This window comes from Gobio gobio, assembly GCF_949357685.1.
Source record: "Gobio gobio genome assembly, chromosome: 2".
In the NCBI taxonomy this organism is placed as follows: domain Eukaryota; kingdom Metazoa; phylum Chordata; class Actinopteri; order Cypriniformes; family Gobionidae; genus Gobio; species Gobio gobio.
In genome coordinates this window covers 2,288,830-2,307,763 of record NC_137098.1, presented here as the reverse complement: position 1 = coordinate 2,307,763, position 18,934 = coordinate 2,288,830, and the positions used below count along the sequence as shown (strand labels likewise).

At 41.2% G+C, this 18,934-nt stretch overlaps 1 protein-coding gene across 1 annotated transcript in view; it reads left to right on the top strand.

Moving 5' to 3' along the window:
• Nucleotides 1-10,227: 10,227 nt before the first annotated feature.
• The window catches only part of LOC307143525 (uncharacterized protein), a 34,461-nt gene continuing 25,754 nt past the window's right edge, over nucleotides 10,228-18,934 (top strand). The window contains exon 1 of the mRNA XM_079845163.1: nucleotides 10,228-10,461. The gene's annotated coding sequence lies outside the window, so the exon portion shown is untranslated. The remainder of the gene's footprint in view (nucleotides 10,462-18,934) is intronic.

The following is an 18,934-nucleotide window of genomic DNA, read 5'->3' as shown; positions in this document are numbered from 1 at the left end:
CGTGCCCAACACTGGTCGGGGGCATGCGCATCTCCTCAGAGGAACGACAACGGAGAGGAGTACTGGTGAGCGCTTCTGCCATTTCCTCGTCATCCAGATCTCGCACTACGATCTCTGCTGTTCTCCGTTGGGCGGGTTCTTCAGCTACTGGTCCTGCCCTCATCGACTCGGGGGCCGAGGGCAACTTTATCGACGAGGGATGGGCTTGTGAGCACAAGATTCCCTTGGTCAACTTACAGTCAAGAACCGATATCCCTTGCCTCTTATGTCATCAGCCTTTGAGATCCTACAGGGCACAAAGATATTCACCAAATTAGACTACCATTTGGTGTGTATCAAGAAGGGGGACGAGTGGAAGACCGCGTTTAACACTCCTGTTGGGCACTTTGAATATCGCGTCCTTCCTTTCGGGCTGGTCAACGCTCCCACGTTTTTTCAGGCCTTGGTTAATAATGTCTTGCGAGACATGCTAAACGTTTTTGTATATTGAGAACCGCCTATTCGTTAAGGCAGAGAAATGCGTCTTTCATGCCCAATCGGTTACGTTTCTCGGTTCAGTGATCTCTACGGAGGGGATCAGCATGGACCCTAACAAGGTCCGTGCGGTGCTAGATTGGCCTGTCCCAGATTCCCGTGTCGCCCTTCAACGGTTTCTGGGATTTGCCAATTTTTATAGGCGCTTTATTCAAGGCTTTAGCCAGGTTGCCGCTCCTCTTACCGCCCTCACCTCCTCCAAGGCCAGGTTCGCTTGGTCGGAGGCTGCAGATTGTGCGTTTAACCGACTTAAGAACCTTTTTACCTCCGCACCCGTTTTGATCACTCCCGACCCTAGGCGTCAGTTCATCGTCGAGGTCGATGCCTCCGACATTGGGGTGGGAGCTATCTTGTCACAACGCTCTTCCCAGGATGACAAGGTACATCTACTCTCATCGCCTCTCACCCACGGAGCGGAACTACGACGTTGGCAACCGAGAACTCTTGGCGATCTGTCTGGCGCTGGGTGAGTGGCGACACTGGCTTGAAGGAGCCAGTGTACCATTCATAGTCTGGACAGATCATCGCAATCTAGAGTATATCCGCTCTGCGAAACGCTTTAACGCCCGTCAAGCCCGCTGAGCATTGTTTTTCGAACGCTTTGATTTTTCTATTTCGTTTAGACCTGGTTCTAAGAACCTCAAGCCTGACGCTCTTTCTCGGCAGTTCGACTCGTCAGAGGTTGCCACGACCATTGAGGGGATTTTGCCTCAGCGAAGTGTGGTCGGAGCAGCCGTCTGGGGAGTGGAACAGATGGTTAAGCGTTCTCTCTCGCACGTTCCTAGTCCACCCCGCGCTCCGAAGGAACATTATTCGTGCCCGAAGTCGCTCGTCCTACGGTTCTTCGCTGGGGGCATTCGTCTAAATTGGTTGCGCATCCCGGGGTTAGAGGAACGCTAGCGGCCATTCGTCATAGATTTTGGTGGCCTACTTGTGTTTCCAATAGACACAAATTGTTGAATTGGCTCAAATACAAAAGATTTGTTACAGAATAGTTGCATCTCTCCAGAAAACAAATAATGTCAAGTTGAGTCAACTAAAAAATAACTTATTTTCAGTTCATATAACTGTTATTTACAAAAGTTGAGTCAACAAGAAAAAGCTAGGGGAAATTCATTGAGTTAATGTTGACAACATTAAAATAGTTTCAATTACTGTTTGCTATCTTCCTATTGAATTAAATATTTAATTTGTTCATATTATACCAAGCATATGATATTTTATTTACATGTTATTGACCATGGGAGCAGTGCGTTCCCCGGTGCGGGATCACAAAACTCGCTCCTCCACCGTGAATAAATCACCATCCGAATGCATGGTTTTATCACTGAGGTGGCATGCTAATTTATTTTCGCGGATGTCCACATGAGAAACAATTACCGTCCGATTAGGGATTAAATTGTATTTATTTTGTGTGTGTGTGTGTGTGTGTGTGTGTGTGTGTGTGTGTGTGTGTGTGTGTGTGTGTGTGTGTGTGTGTGTGTGTGTGTGATTTCAGAGAAGAGCACAAATGCCAACATTTTGCCATTTATTTCTGCACTCGAGCTGAGCTTTCAAATCCCTGTAAAGCCCATTGATGAATTCTGATGCATTAATGAGCAAAAACAAAGTGTGTTATGGCGCAAAAAAAATTTCTTCTGGCATCTTCTTCTGGTATTGTTCAGGAATATCTGGTCCCTCATCTAGAAGCCTCTATATGTTACATTTTCATGGGAAAGGACACTGAGAATATGAAATGGCTGTTATGACAGTTCATCGATAAATGCCATAGTGTTGCCTAATACAGGTAGAATTATTCAGAAAAACAGCTGAAAAGGTCTCGGTTTCGTAAACGTACACCCACACACTGTCATTCATCCTCGCAACAACCATGAAAATACAAATAAATAAAGAAATTTAATAAACGTGTCCAGCAAAAACTCTGAAGATGGATGTGTATTTGTACACATTCACAAAAACAAGACTCTATCTATCATCATCTAAAATGTATTATTTTTATTTAGACTCTTTTGGTGAAAACTTGTAATTTTAAAGAAGTGTACAATTAACATCTCGCCATTTATTTGTGCATTGACTTACGGGTTATAAATGTGTGCCAGATCTTTGTATTTGTGAATTGTACACTATATACAAAATTCTGGATTAAAACAAAAGTTGGGTTGATGAGTTGTAATGAGTTGTTTTAACCCAGCGGTTGGGTTAAATGTTTGCCCAACCTGCAGAGTAGTTTTTTTTTTAACTCAACTATTGTTTAAAAATGACTGTATTTCTTGCTTAACTTGAACCCAGAGTATGTTGGAAATTAACATTTATTATTATGTTTAATAAATGAACTAATAAGTTTAATGTATGATAATTAAACAAAACTCTTTTACATTGTTTATTAATAAATGTTCACCTTTTGATTATTATTGTTGCTTCTAGTAATTATGCGTCTAATTTGTAATTTCCAACCTATTTTGGGTTCATTTTAAGCCAGCCATATAGTAGTTTTTAAACAATAGTTGTCTAAACAATAGTTGGGTTAAATTAAACTGTCCCAGCATGATAGGCAAACATTTAACCCAACCGCTTGTCCATTTTCAACCCAACTTGGGTCGTTTTAACCCAGCATTTTTTAGAGTCAATAGTATCCAGCTGCAGCCCCGCAGAACACCTGGGCTGCGTTCAGCCCCGACAAAACGTTGTAAAACGTTTTTTAAACGGAAACGGTGGTGCGTTGAACACCCTGTTCTGCTGACGCAAGAGTTGCAGCTACGGCAGCTGAGAAGGCCATTCTTTGCGTTCTTTTCGAGGAATTTTCGGAGTCTGATGAAATCGATATAAATACGTGTTTAATACTGCAAAATAGATGCAATTACTACCCTTGCCGTCCAGAATAAAAGACAACATCCCAATACCATTTAATGAACTTTTTTTTATCTCCTGGTAATCAATTCTAATTATATTTTATTTTATTTCTAGTTCTTACTTTTTTAATAGCTTGTATTTTCTTTCTCATTTTTATGTAAAGCACTTAATTACCATATGAAATTTGCCTTGCAATGAAACTAGAAAATGTAAATAAATACATCATCATGTTGATATATATACTGTATAATTTTTTTTTTACGACAATCATGCCTTCTAATATCTCCAATTGTTGCGTATACATACTGAGCTGCAGGCGGACACATTTGTAAACATCTTTACTTGGACACATTTTGCGAGCCGTCTCTTTAATACCGCGTGGTTTATATACATGTTGCTGCTGATTGGGCTGACATATTTGACACACCCACCAAACGAGAAAAAACGCATCTCAAACCCGTTGAACACCGTTAAGGCCCTTTCACACCGGACGCGTAACGAAAAAGCGAAGCGGAAAAAGCGAATATTTCGTGTGCGAATAGTTTGCGTCAAAACCATTCACACCAGCCGCGACGCGAGTTTGCGACGTTTCAGAGCTCCAACATACCAAAACATTCGCGGCGACAGCTGAGAAAAACGGACACTTCATCATTCAGTGGACACGAGCTTTTCATTTTCCTTAAAGAGCACCTATCATGGCATTTAAAATGTTCCAAATATTGTTTTAGAAGTCCCCAACAACAGTTTTGCATGCATTCAATGACAAAAAAGACTTTAGTTTTCTTATAATATGCATTTATTTTGACCTGTTTTGACAGCGATTCTCAAATGATTCCTTTAGTGATTCACTTTTCAAAACCCCGCCTTTACGTGACGCTAATCTGCCGTGATTGGTCCGATGACCCAGTCAGTTGTGATTGGTATAGTCTGTGCAGATATTTTCGGAAACGGAACGCCCATCAAAGTCTTCTAGTGACAGTAATTTGTTAATATGTTTCAGGAGTTATGAATATGAAAACCGCGTCTGTACCGTTTGATTGTAATATGAGCCTCAGCTGATCTCATTCATAAAAAAACTCCTCTATTCTCCTCACGAAGACTCGTGACAAATCAACATCCCTCAGGGCTTTTAGTTCAAAAGTGTGCAGATGAGGAGACATATTGATAGATTCTCATATGTCTGTTTCAAATTTCTAAACAGAGGAGTATTTTTTATTCAATACTTCCTCAAAATACGCAGATATAGCCTTATCATGAGCGATTGAGTCTCTTATGTGTTGTTTTCAATTCATCCTGGCAGCCGGAGGGCGCTCTGTGCACATGTAGTCCATATGGTACAGACAGACGAAGAAGAACCATGTGCCATAATAGAAGTCCATAATAAAAGCTTCCTGAGATCGCGAAACATGCAAATAGAGACATTTGACGATTAAATAAACACACAATCGCGACAATGTATGGTTTGTCTTCAAGCCACTTAGTCTTCAAATGCTCATACTTAGGCAGATGAAAAAAGTTTGCTTTTGAGTCGCACTTCAGAACACAGCTTCTCGTGGCCATGATGTTTTCTAGTTTTCACTGGCGTCTCGTCTCCATGATGTTTTCTAGTTTTCACTGGCGTCTCGTGGCCATGATGTTTTCTAGTGTTCACTGGCGTCTCGTCTCCATGATGTTTTCTAGTTTTCACTGGCGTCTTGGAGCGCAATAAGTGGGCGTATCGTATTCAAATAACTTGACAAGTTGACGTCATCTAGTCAGAGAAAAAGCTTCGGTCTTCTAACGATTCTTAAAAATGACTCAGAGTCGACTCTTACTTTTGAAAGATAATAACTATATATACGGTGTACTGTCATATTTCAAAACTTTGCAGGATGTTTTTGTTCACTTAGGTCTATGTTACTCACTACATGAAAGGTAAATTTCAAAATTCCATGATAGGTGCTCTTTAAAAGACCGAAAAGAAGGTTTTGGGTGCACCCAGTCTTAAAGAACAGAGATTCTGAATTGGAGTATATGCTGATCTTGTACAGGAGCTAAAACTTTATCATGGCCGGTTCCACACTTACTTTCAAATGTGCGTGGGACAATTTGAGGAGCTGCTCCAGTAGCACCGCATCAGACGAGACAAACACACACTTCAGGAACGGCTCGATCCGGAGCTGCTGTGTTTCCAGTTGAGTCACAATGTAAAAATTCAAGTTAAGTGCCATTCACACATTCACTTTCTATAGTCGCGGACACAATTAGGTTGGAAAAAAAAAATCTACGTATTGATTATAATATCGTAATCTGTAGCCTATAGTGGGCAAACACAGCTGCATCTGTCCAGCTGTAAACACAACTACAGCTGTAATCTTGTGAGAAATGCGACACCTGGCAAAGGTTAATGTTGATTGAATGGCTAATGACATCAACTGGACATTTCGTCACCTTTGTTTCATTGTATGTGATTGGTTTAAAACTTTTCTATCGTTGCGAGTGTAAAAAAAAAATCGACATCGAAACGAAAAAAATAAACGTTGTTTTTTCGCCAAAGCACATTTGCGTTCGGTGTGGAAGCTCTCATTACACAAACAGCTGATCCAAAAATACAAACCATCGCACGAATTATTCGCGTGTCAAAATCGCATCCAGTGTGAAAGGACCTTTACACACAGATTCCAGGAAACATGACGTTCAACCGGAAACCGTAGCAAAACGTTGCGCACCGGTTTGAGCTTTGAGCGTGCCCCAGGTGTTCTGCGGGGCTGCAGCTGGAGTGAGCGTTCAAAACACTGCATGTATTAATGCATTTTGAGGTGTGATCTGATCACTGTGCATCTGTCACACAAAATAATAATAATTATTGTATTTATTTTGTTTTATTGATTGGGTATTTCTTTTAATTTTATCCTTAACTAAAAATGGACAACAATCAGCAGATTTAAATGTGCAGGAGTCCTTCGCGCTGGATATAAAGCAAGGCAGAGATTGCATTACGGTATTATTGATTTCCCCGCCATGTCTCCATTCAAATGAAAGCATATTCAGTGACGGAAGGGGATTGACGGCACCATCTTCAGTGTACATACATTGGAAACGTCTCGTTCACGCGTCAAAATACAGTTTTTCTGAATTGCTAAAACACTAAACCCATTCTCTGAACCAACTTCTCAATAGCCTAAACCAATTTGACAAATAAATCAGTCTTTCTGTAAAACTGTAAACAAGTTTGCAAATCACTTTTTGCCAAAATCTAAACACATTCTCACTCACTAAACACATTTCGCACTGTGGTACTTGTGTCGCAAAACACAACTAAAACACAGCTGTCATCATTTACACACAACGACTCAAAATTGTTTACACACTTTTTCTAAGGATGTGATTCCATTCAGCCGTTTCCTCACAACATTAAACACAAATCCACATTTTCAAGCTAAACTCACAAAACCTCTTCTGGCAAAATCAAAGAATTGCTTCAAAACCATTTCCCCGGATCTCCATTTCTATCTCTACACAGGATTAACGATCTATTGTGTTTTAAATTCATTGAAAACTCTATTAAAACCTATAACAAAGAAAAAATAAATACAATTTAAGCAACAGCAAGCAACAATTTGATTAACGGATTATTCATTCGGTTATCATTCATTTTAAAGTAAATCAGTGGTCTACGCCTAAGTTGTTATGAGATCTACGCCCTTGTTATTGGACTTATAAAGTCCCTAAATCCTATTTCCCCCATTTGAAGACTGTCCCAGATTACCCAAAGCATGCTGTCCCACATTCTCAATCATACTACTTGATAAAGTGGGACAATAACAAAATATTTGAAAGGAAAAAAAAAACTAAAACACATTTTAATACATATTTTGTTGCTTGAATAGATCACAAACATAATTTGACAACAATTAGGAACATTGTCTTATTTATGACAGATTTACGTCCTTAACATTATTCTAGTCACACTCAAAAAATATTTAACCCCAAAAGTTAAAACTTATGTGATTAAATTAGATGACAATTTTCCATCCAATTTAATCACATAAATCCAACTTAACAAAATTAACACTTATTTAAGCTTCAGTATCATGTTCAGTTGACATATATGAATTAAATAAAGTTTATGTTAACTGATAAAATGCGCTTTAAGCTTGCGTATTGCATACAATTGACTCTTTTAAAATAATTTATTGTTACTTGCTTTATATAACTACCTTACATTTCTTTAATTGTATTACTGTAAACAACAAAAATACGATTTAAATATGAATCCTGCATGTTTCGTGTCTCTGTGTGCATTAATAGAGCGCTGCGCATGCTTCAGTAGTAAACCGTGCGTGTTGAGTTTTTATGAATGGATTCTGTGATCCTGTACGCGTCTTCTGAATCGCGGAAATCATTTGGGCGCTGCACTTTCTACAATAAGCACGTTCAATGCGAACCACTGGTGCGTCTGCGCTGAACTCGCATATAAAAAGCATTTTAGGGGGCCCTTGGCTTTCGGGGGCCCCAGGCAGACGCCTACCTTTGCCTAATGGTTAAGTACGCCCCTGCTCTTCCCTAATCGTCCCTGCCTAACATTTCATTTTGTGTTTATTCATTGTCGAAAATGACAATGAATAAACAAAGTTTTGTCATCCAAAACTGTTTTTTATTTAGCTATCGTCTCGGTTTCTTCATTCCGTCAATTATTCGTCACATGGGCGTCGGAAGCAAAAACAATGTGGGTGGGTCCTTGCTAAACGTATAGTTCGGAAAGACAAAATAACGGAAATCGCCTGATATTTCAGAGTTGTAGTAGTGAAGGGGTAAGATGTACGGCCTCTAGTTTTGACGCCAATAGAGCCGCGGTTCGAATCCGCCTTTCGCCGAACTCAATCTTCTCCCTTTTCCTATCACATATCAGATCGGAAAGCCATTTATTTTCAATAAAAATGAAGACAATGTTAGAAAAGTGGAAATAAAGTGTCTAAAATGTGTTTAATAATAAGTGTTTATCGATTAGGGGTAGGTAAACAGACATGTGCTGAATGTAAGAGACGTTAAAAGTGAGTGGGTCCAATATCATTGATCGTAAAAAGTGGGTGGGTCTTGTCCCACCCACATACAATGGTTCCGACGGCCATGATTCGTCAACGAAATTAACACAGCATTTTTTTTGATCACATGTTTCTCTGAAAACAATTTCCGCTTCAGCATGGAGCTTCATGGGAATTTGTGCTGCGTACGCGATGCATGCTTGAAGCTTCAGTGTCATTTGCTACATCACTACTTCCTTCTGCTTCTCCAGTTGTTTTCATGATAACCCATGCACCAGGATGCCTTCGCAGATGGTTACTTTTCTCTCACACCAACCTACTCAGAAAGCAGATCCTTAAGCACAAAGCTGCTTTGTTAGTGCCACCTTGCCCCCAATTCACCTTTTCTTCTAACATTCTTCTCATTACAGATCCTAGCGTAAGGCTGCCTCTGCAAAAGATCTCAACACTCTTTTTGCCCACCAACATTTCCCTTCCTATTATGGGGCGCCGTTTGTAAAGCGGCTCACGCTGAAAATAACAGCAACATTTTGACACATTTAGCTTCAAACAATGTTTAAAAAACTGGTATGAATTTTTGGCGGTCACTTTTTTAGCACATTTACAACAATATTTGTCAACTTAGAGATATTTTAAATAGTTAAATCTAAATGTTAAATGTTAAATCTAAATGTTAATTGTTAAATCTAAATGTTAAATCTAAATCTAAATGTTAAATCTAAATCTAAATCTAAATGTTATATCTAAATGTTAAATCTAAATCTAAATGTTAAATCTAAATGTTAAATGCTAAATCTAAATCTAAATGTTAAATCTAAATCTAAATGTTAAATCTAAATCTAAATCTAAATGTTAAATCTAAATCTAAATGTTAAATCTAAATGTTAAATCTAAATGTTAAAACCGGTTATCTGCATTCTGAATTTGCATATTAGTTAAATATTTAGTTTCACCCGAAACATTTAGATTCAACATATATATTTAGATTTAACATTTAGATTTAACATTTAGATTTAGATTTAGATTTTGTATTTAGATTTAACATTTAGATTTAACATTTAGATTTTACATTTAGATTTAGATGTAACAAGATTTAACATTTAGATTTAGCATTTAGATTTAGCATTTAGATTTAGATTCAACATTTAGATTTAGATTTAACATTTAGATTTAGATTTAGATTTAGCATTTAGATTTAGATTTAACATTTAGATTTAGATTTAACATTTAGATTTAACATTTAGATTTAGATTTAACATTTAGATTTAGATTTAGATTTAGCATTTAGATTTAGATTTAACATTTAGATTTAGATTTAACATTTAGATTTAGATTTAACATTTAGATTTAACTATTTAAAATATCTCTAAGTTGATAAATATTGTTGTAAATGTGCTAAAAAAGTGACCGCCAAAAATTCATAGGCTATCAGTTTTTTAAACATTGTTTGAAGCTAAATGTGTCAAAATGTTGCTTTTATTTTCAGCGTGAGAAGCTTTACAAACGGCGCCCCATAATAGAGAAGAACTCAAACAGCTGAAGTTTCTATGTCTGTTATTCTTCTTATAAACTTTGCGCTCTTTAAACAGCTGAAGCCAGAAAAAAAAATGTTGCGCCATAACACATTTTGTTTTTGCTCATTAATGCATCAGAATTCAACAATGGGCTTTACAGAGATTTGAAAGCTCAGCTCAAGTGCAGAAATAAATTGCGAAATGTTGGCATTTGTGCTCTTTTCTGAAATTACACACACACACACGCACGCGTGCACGCGCACACACGGAGAAGCGGAAAGTGACGAAGAGTGGCGGAGAATGCCGAGTGAAGGCGGAAGAAAGTGAAACTTACATGGCAGATACATGCATGCAGAGTTAGAGTGCAGAGAAAGCTGAAGAGACGCGATCGCCACAGTGAGTTAACGGCGCGAATTGAAGATGCAAGTAGGCTAACTTCTGCATGAAAATGGATGTATGCAGAACGTTTAAAAGACTGCAGTGAGTAAAACACAAGACGGGAAACGCATCAGAAATTGGTCATCTCAGGGACACTGATGGTATGATAATATCTCTCTTTAATTATATGGAAGACTGATTATGGCTTAAATCTGTGTTATTTGTTTATTATAATGGACAATATAGAGAAGATTGGTTATTATATCATGCTGTGTTTAAGTGCATGATGCATAGTTTCGTGTGTTTATAAAAAATGCAGCTTTGTGTATTAGGAAGAACTGAAATAGTGATATATATATACCACTGGTACTTAAATAGTTCATGGGAAAAATGGTAATATTATGTTTAATAAGAAAGGAAAGTAAGCTTAAATATATAAATTAGCAAATTGACAGTTATTGGGAAAAGTCTTTATTTACATTATGTTTGTTCACATTTAAAAATGTAATCTTGAGTATTTATGTATTCTTTTCTTTGTGTGTTGTTTTCTTTTTACATTTACATTTAGTCATTTAGCAGACGCGTTTATCCAAAGCGACTTACAAATGAGGATTTATGATGTTTTTAAGGTTATCAACCTTATCGAATCATTGAGCCAAACTGTAAAATTACTGTCTGATAGGGATGCAACAATACAGTTAGTCTACGGTTCAATACATACCTCGGTTTTTAGCCACGGTTTTCGGTTCGGTTGGGTTCTGATGGCTTGTCACATACATTTTTTGTTATTCTATTCTAAGGCGACAGGAACCGCAAGAGGTTAAAGAGAAAAAATACTATTTTTTTTATTGCAATACTCTTTCTTTATTTTACTTAAAAGAATGGAAAAACCTCACTTAAACTTAAAACTTTACTTTAAAAAAAAACTTGTACACATTCCTAGTGTATTGGATAATATAAAATAAATATATATAAAGATTTACACTGGCAGCTCAGAGCAGTACAGCAGCATTTAAGTATGAAATTGAATGAATGAATGCAAAATTAAAACACTACATAGACTTCACTATAAAATATACACTGATTCTTAGCTATAGTTTTTCAGTCAAGAGCAGTGAGTGATTTTCTCTTTGTCTTTTGTTGTTGTATTAACATTGTAACCAAGCTTTTGTATCGGGTTCGCCTAAACACTTTCACATAATGAAATAAATGAAAACGAGACTTAGAACTTTCATTAACAGTGCACTTTTAATTCTCCCACATCTTCACCACATGTTCTCCAGGGACCAACAGTAACCTCCTGCGCATGCCCATCCCTCTCTTGCCTACGGCAAGTCCCTAAGGACAGAATGTATTACACACACATAAATGTAACATCCCTATAACCTTAACTTTGACAGAGAATTTATTCTGTTACATACGTCCCATCCCCCTAAAATAAACGTCCACGTTTATCCGCCAAACAACTAGGGATAGAACAACAACAACAAAAAATGTCCAACCGTAAAACAGTTTGTACCATGTGAAATGCCAGTACAATTATCACTTGAACAGTTTTCACTTTGGTCAATCTTTTCACAACAATGAACAGGTACAATACAACCATGAACCTCAGTACAGTACAAAATCTTTCAAGCAACCAGGAGGTTTCAAAATTCTCCCCGCCCTACTCGTACCAGGTATGAGCTTATCAGGCCCCTCAAGTACCTCACCCAAGTCCTTTTGAGGTGAATTGCACTTCACCCCCCCCAGTATGTTAGGTTCCTTAGAGGGGGAATTAGGCAAAGAATGCAGAGCCGTAGGCAGTCTCTCATTAGATGACAGTGTGGCACCAGGCAATGTATAAGGTCTCAGTCTATTGTAATGCACAACCTGTCCTCGTTCATCTGAGTCCATAGGGCTAACGATCCGGTACGTTAGTCCTGGCTCTCCACCCGACTCAAAGACTTGCACAATCCGAAAAGGTCCTTTCCCGTGGGGTGCCAGCTTCATGCGGCTCTCCACGGGGCTGTGGAGCCACACCATGGTGCCGACTGTATAGGGCTGGTGTCTGAGGTCTGAATCGTGATACAGCTTCTGGCGATCATGCGCCACTTCACTGTACATTCTAGCACTCCTGAAAGCATCTTGCAGCTTTGCAAGCAAAGTTGATACAAAGTCAGCATGAGACTTTGCAATGTCACAGTCAAGTGTACGGGTGGCTAGTAACCAGTCAGTGGGCATCCTTGGTTCCCGTCCATGGACCAGGAAGTATGGTGAGAACTTGGTACTAGAATGGGGTGAGGAGTTGTATGCAAATGCAACCTGTTTGATATAATCATCCCATTCACCCCCACATGACAAGAGTATCTTAGCCATTTGATCGATCAATGTCCTGTTAAAACGCTCCACCATGCCGTCCGAGGCCGGGTGGTAGGGAGTGGTGCGCGTTTTCTTAATGTTTAGCAATCGACAGAGGGTCAGAACAACTTCAGATTCGAACTGGCGGCCCTGATCTGAATGCAAAGTTTCGGGAATGCCATGTATCAGAATGTAATCCTCAAACAGGCAATTTGCGACAGTCTGTGCAGATTGATTAGGCAAAGCATTCAGATTAACAAACTTTGTGAAATAATCCTCAACTACTAGAACATACCGATTTCCTTTGGTTGATATAGGCAGTTCCAAAATGTCCATTGCAACTCTCTCAAAGGGCCGCATTGCTAGGGACCCACCCATGGGCGCTTGATGAATAGGGACAGGCTTACGACAGTCTGGCAAGCCGTGCACTGCTCGCACCATGTTTTGATATCCTTAAACATAAACGGCCAGTAGCAAAAGCGCATCGCCTGTTCCCACACTCGCTCCGGAGAAAAATGAGCAACGGTCGGAGCCCCGTGAAGCTGCAAAAGAACGTAATTTTTAAGAGCAGGAGGGACTACAACTTGAGCAACAGGGTCACCCGTGAGGGGACAGGAAACGGAGCGACACAACAGTCCATTTATTATAGAGAGACGATTGAACTCAGTCCAATATTTACGTAAACTCTGAGATGTACCTGCCAGTTGTTTCCTAGGAGGCCTTTGTGAACGCTCCACCCAGTGCATAACAACAATGTCTGCTGCATCGCATGATAAATCAGATAGGTTTATTATGTTTTCCGCAGTGAAGGACGAGTCAGTTACAGTCTCTTTCTCAGCCACCTCACCTGAACAAGACACGTCATTATTTGATTGTTCAGCACTCACCACATTCACGTCCCGCACTACTTCAACTACTGTCTCAGCGTCTTCCAGATCTGGTGTCACCGGACGGCGTGCATCTGCTTTTTTATGCTGATTGCCCTTTTTGTGCACAATGACCCAGTTAAGCGAGTCCAATTCCAAGAGCCATCTAGCCCTTCTGCCTGTTGGATCATCCTCGATGGACATGCGCCGTAGCGCTAATAGTGGGCGATGATCCGTAATGATGGTGAATGAGGAGAGTCCAAGATAGTAATAATAATTAATTAATTAATAATAATTAATAATAATAATTTGTTACATTTATATAATGCTTTTCTAGGCACTCAAAGCGCTTTACATATAGAAGGGGGAATCTCCTCAACCACCACCAATGTGCAGCATCCACCTGGATGATGCGACGGCAGCCATATTGCGCCAGTACGCCCACCACACACCAGCTGATTGGTGGAGAGGAGACCGAGTGATGAAGCCAATCTGTATATGGGGATGATTAGGAGGCCATGATGGAGAGGGGCCAATGGGCAAATTTGGCCAGGATGCCGGGGTTACACCCCTACTCTTTATCGAAGGACATCCTGGGATTTTTAATGACCACAGAGAGTCAGGACCTCGGTTTAACGTCTCATCCGAAGGACGGTGCTTGTTACAGTATAGTGTCCCAATCACTATACTAGGGTGTTAGGACCCACACAGACCACAGGGTTAGCACCCCCTGCTGGCCTCACTAACACCTCTACCAGCAGCTACCTGGTTTTCCCAGTTGGTCTCCCATCCAGGTACTAACCAGGCTCAGCCCTGCTTAGCTTCAGTGGGAAACCAGTCTTGGGCGTCAGGGTGATATGGCTGCTGGTAATAGTGTCTGAATTCCCTCACTGCCCACACGATAGCCCATAACTCCCGGTCAAAAGTGGACCAACGTCTTTGTGTGGCATTTAAAGCACGGCTGGCATAGGCCACTACATACTCGAGTCCACTTTTTTCCTGTGCAAGTACAGCACCAACAGCCCACTTAGAGGCGTCAGTATACACTTTGAACGGCACCTTGAAGTCCGGCAGTGTCACAATGGGAGCCGAAGACAGCACTTCCTTTAAATAGTTAAACGAGTCGTCACAATCAGTACTCCACACAAAAGGCACATTTTTGCCAACCAGCTGGTTCAGTGGAGCTGCATGTTTTGAAAAGTCCTTGACAAAACGTCGATAGTATGAACACAGTCCCACAAATGCTCTAACCTCGGAGGGAGACTGTGGAACCGGCCAATTTTTAACCTTCTCTGTGTTTCTCGGGTCAGGCTGAAGACCTTTCTCTGAAACGACATGACCCAAGAAAACTACATGATCCCTGGCCAAGTGGCATTTTCTGGGGTTTAATTTCAAACCTGCTGATCGTATTCTAGAAAACACCTCTTTCAGATGAGTCAAATGTTCTGCAAATGTTCCACTATAAATCAAAATATCGTCCAGGTACACCATGCAGATATGCCATGGGAGCCCTCTCAGAACTAGCTCCATCATCCGCTGAAATGTGGCGGGGGAGTTAGAAAGTCCCATCGGCATGGAGCGCCACTGATATAGACCCTGACCCGTGGTAAAAGCTGTCTTTTCTCTATCTTGCTCAGCCACCTCCACTTGCCAGTAGCCATTAGAAAAATCCAACGTGCTGAACCATCTGGAGCCCGCTAATGCATCCAGTGTGTCATCCACGCGCGGCAAAGGGTGCGAATCCTGAATAGTGACACTGTTCAAACGTCTATAGTCCACACAGAAACGCCAGGTGCCACATTTCTTTTTTACAAGCACGACTGGCGACGCCCAGGGACTACAGGTTTCCTCGATGATGCCATCAGCTAGAAGGCTTGCCACTTGCCTCTCAATTTCGGCCCGCTTCTCAGGCGATGTACGGTATGCCCGCTGCTTAATAGGGGCCTGTCCTCCTGTTCTGATATGCATTTTCCTGTATTCTGCCCTGAGGAGTTGAAAATATCGCTGTACTCCCGCAACAGTGATGAAAGTTTCTCTTTGTCTGGTGCTGAAATTGGCGACTCACTCAAAGATATAGAGGGAGCTGCATTACAGGGGCTAGAAAAGGCCCTTTCACCTGAGTCCTGCTTAATAGGCTGAACATCAGAATCAGCTACAGAATAAAACTCACCCAGGTGCGTCCCCTGTTTTATAGAAATGTCCTGTCCAGTTGGATTCAAAATCCGAGCCTTAGTTTGTCCATTGTGCACACTAGTGACTGTGTGTGCCACAACCAGGCCGGCTGAATCAGACACATTAGGTTCCAAATACGCCACAAAGTCACTAGACAGCTGGGCGGCGCTAGGCAAATCAATCTTGACGGGCACAATTGACTCACTGAGGGGTGGAAATGTCATATTTGTGGCTAGAGACACATTGCAGCATGTTGGGACAAAGTCTTTGCTAGCAAGAAGCGGAATGGAAACGTCCCATAACTGCAGCTTAGCATGACTAATGTCCAGCAGGGCATGATTTTTCACTAAAAAATCCCATCCCAACAATACGGACTGTGTCGTTGCTTTCACCACATGAAAAACGTGTTGCCATGTTTCAGTACCCAGCTGTAGTGTCACAGTAAGTGTGCCCAGCGTGTCCAACATCTGCCCGTTTACGGCACGAGCCGCAATATAGTCTCTCTTTAGAGGTCGACTGCGAAGTGCTGGGATTGACATCCGAAAATCAGAGCTCATTAGTGATACACTAGAACCAGAGTCTATTAAAATGGGAAGTTCAATGCCCTCAATTGTTCCTTTAACATATGATACCAGTGGCCCCTCACTGTTTGTGTACGCCTCTGCATACAACAATACAGATGGACTGTCATCCGGTTCTAGGCCCCTGGGGAGTACAGCTGGTGTTTGGGCCGCAACATCAGCTACAGTCCGTTTCCCGGCTCGTAGTTTCTCTCCTCGCCGTTAGGGGTCATGAAGCGCACGCCCTGCTTCTTCGTTTCCTCTTCATAACTGCCTCGTCTCCGCATACTGGGGTTTGGGGAGGGGCTAGCATTGCGTCTCATAGGGCTACGAGTCGAATTTTGTTCCTTACGACCATTAAACTCCATAAACGGTTTTCTGTCAGATGAGCGGCCTCTCTGCGTCTCATATGTCTGCATGCGGCAAGCGCGCCCCTGACAGCAACACTGACCTGACTCACGTGACGGGGAGCGCGCTTTCCACCACACATCTGTGCCGCTACGGTTCACTCTCTCTTTCAGTCTGTGATTTTCCTCCTCTAGACGGTTAAGAGCTACTTTCATGCCCTTCACCTCGTCAGTTAATAATTTGTTACATTTATAATAATAATTTGTTACATTTATATAGCGCTTTTCTAGGACTGAGGGATAATACCAATCGTATATATATATGGGGATGATTAGGAGGCCATGATGGAGAGGGGCCAATGGGCAAATTTGGCCAGGATGCCGGGGTTACACCCCTACTCTTTATCGAAGGACATCCTGGGATTTTTAATGACCACAGAGAGTCAGGACCTCGGTTTAACGTCTCATCCGAAGGACGGTGCTTGTTACAGTATAGTGTCCCGATCACTATACTCGGGTGTTAGGACCCACACAGACCACAGGGTGAGCACCCCCTGCTGGCCTCACTAACACCTCTCCCAGCAGCAACCTAGTTTTCCCAGTTGGTCTCCCATCCAGGTACTAACCAGGCTCAGCCCTGCTTAGCTTCAGTGGGAAACCAGTCTTGGGCTACAGGGTGTTAAGGCTGCAGTTAATCTATCAATCGCTCTGTATAGTCCACTAATGTCCGACACAGAGTTCACATTACCAACAGCCCCGTCGGCAGTCACATCATGTCTGACATTTGCAGTCACATATCCCATATCCATCGCATTTCTTGCGTTCTCGCACCGACCTGCAATTATTACCGCCTCTTCCGTCGCTCCCTTTGTCAACATTTTGTCCTCAGCACTAGGTCCAGACCCGCCATGAAACTTCTCTTCCCTCTGTGCCCTGTCGCCGTATTCGGGGAAAGCCTAATCCACAAGCCTGCTTATTTCTGCTGCATACACTTCTAAACTCAGGCAGATAGGCTGGCTCTGAATCGCTCCATGAACTGTCTCCTTCCAAACGCCTCTTTTAGCTTCTCCTTCACCGCGTTATAGTCCGATTTAACAGCATCAGAGAGACTGTCCCACAGAGAAAAGGCTGCATTGCTTAGACGTGTAGGTAAAATCCTTGTCAGTTCATAGTTGTATGAAGCTGCTCCACTCCCTTCCGTGAGCGCTTTGACCGATACTTCAAACTATCTGGCCCAGCACACAAAGCTTTGCCTCTCCTCCCCAGAGAAGGCCGGCGGCAATTCAATTCGTACGCTCCTATGGCCTCTGTCACGGTCCAGCGACACACTAAAGCTATCCTCGTCCTTGCACCACATAATTACAAACCGATGACCTTGTGTGTAACTTAACTATAAACTTTTGAAACTATGCTAACTAGTTTAAAACCCGCCGGAACACTTTATACACTAGTTCAACAACTTATAAAACCAGAATAAAACCGCTGCCACCAATGTAACCGAGCTTTTGTATCGGGTTCGCCTAAACACTTTCACATAATGAAATAAATGAAAACGAGACTTAGAACTTTCATTAACAGTGCACTTTTAATTCTCCCACATCTTCACCACATGTTCTCCAGGGACCAACAGTAACCTCCTGCGCATGCCCATCCCTCTCTTGCCTACGGCAAGTCCCTAAGGACAGAATGTATTACACACACATAAATGTAACATCCCTATAACCTTAACTTTGACAGAGAATTTATTCTGTTACAACATTAAAGGGATATTTCACTCAAAACTGAAAATTCTGTCATCGAGAAATGAATACAGGTTTGAAACAATATTAGAGTGAATAAATAATGACATCATTTTATAGGTGAACGGTCCCTTTAAGGACCGCGTGTTCACTGTCTGCACTGCTGTCAGTTTAAGACGATTGCGATTTTACTTTCACTTTAGACATAACCGGCTGTGTTTATGTTAACCTTGTGTGTATTTGACAGTATTAGCGCAGTAAGACGACTACTTAGTCCAGTATTCACGTGTTTGACAGGCTTTTAGCGTGCGCGCTCTGAAAAGAAACTCTGCACACGAATGAAACCGGCAAGGCTGTAAAACGCATGCAAATAATGAACTTTCGTGATTGTGAATAACTATAGTGTTCCGTGAGTATAACTCTACCACTAACGTGTGATGTGAATGTATGTCGCGTTGTTCAGCATTGGGATGGAGGCAAATTATAGAATTTGTAGAAAAATTATTAATTAAATGCGAAACCGAAAAAAACGCAATTCACAAGCGCGTATTGAACCGTGAATGCCGTACCGAACGGTTCAATATTATATTGAGAATTGTGGCATACCTAC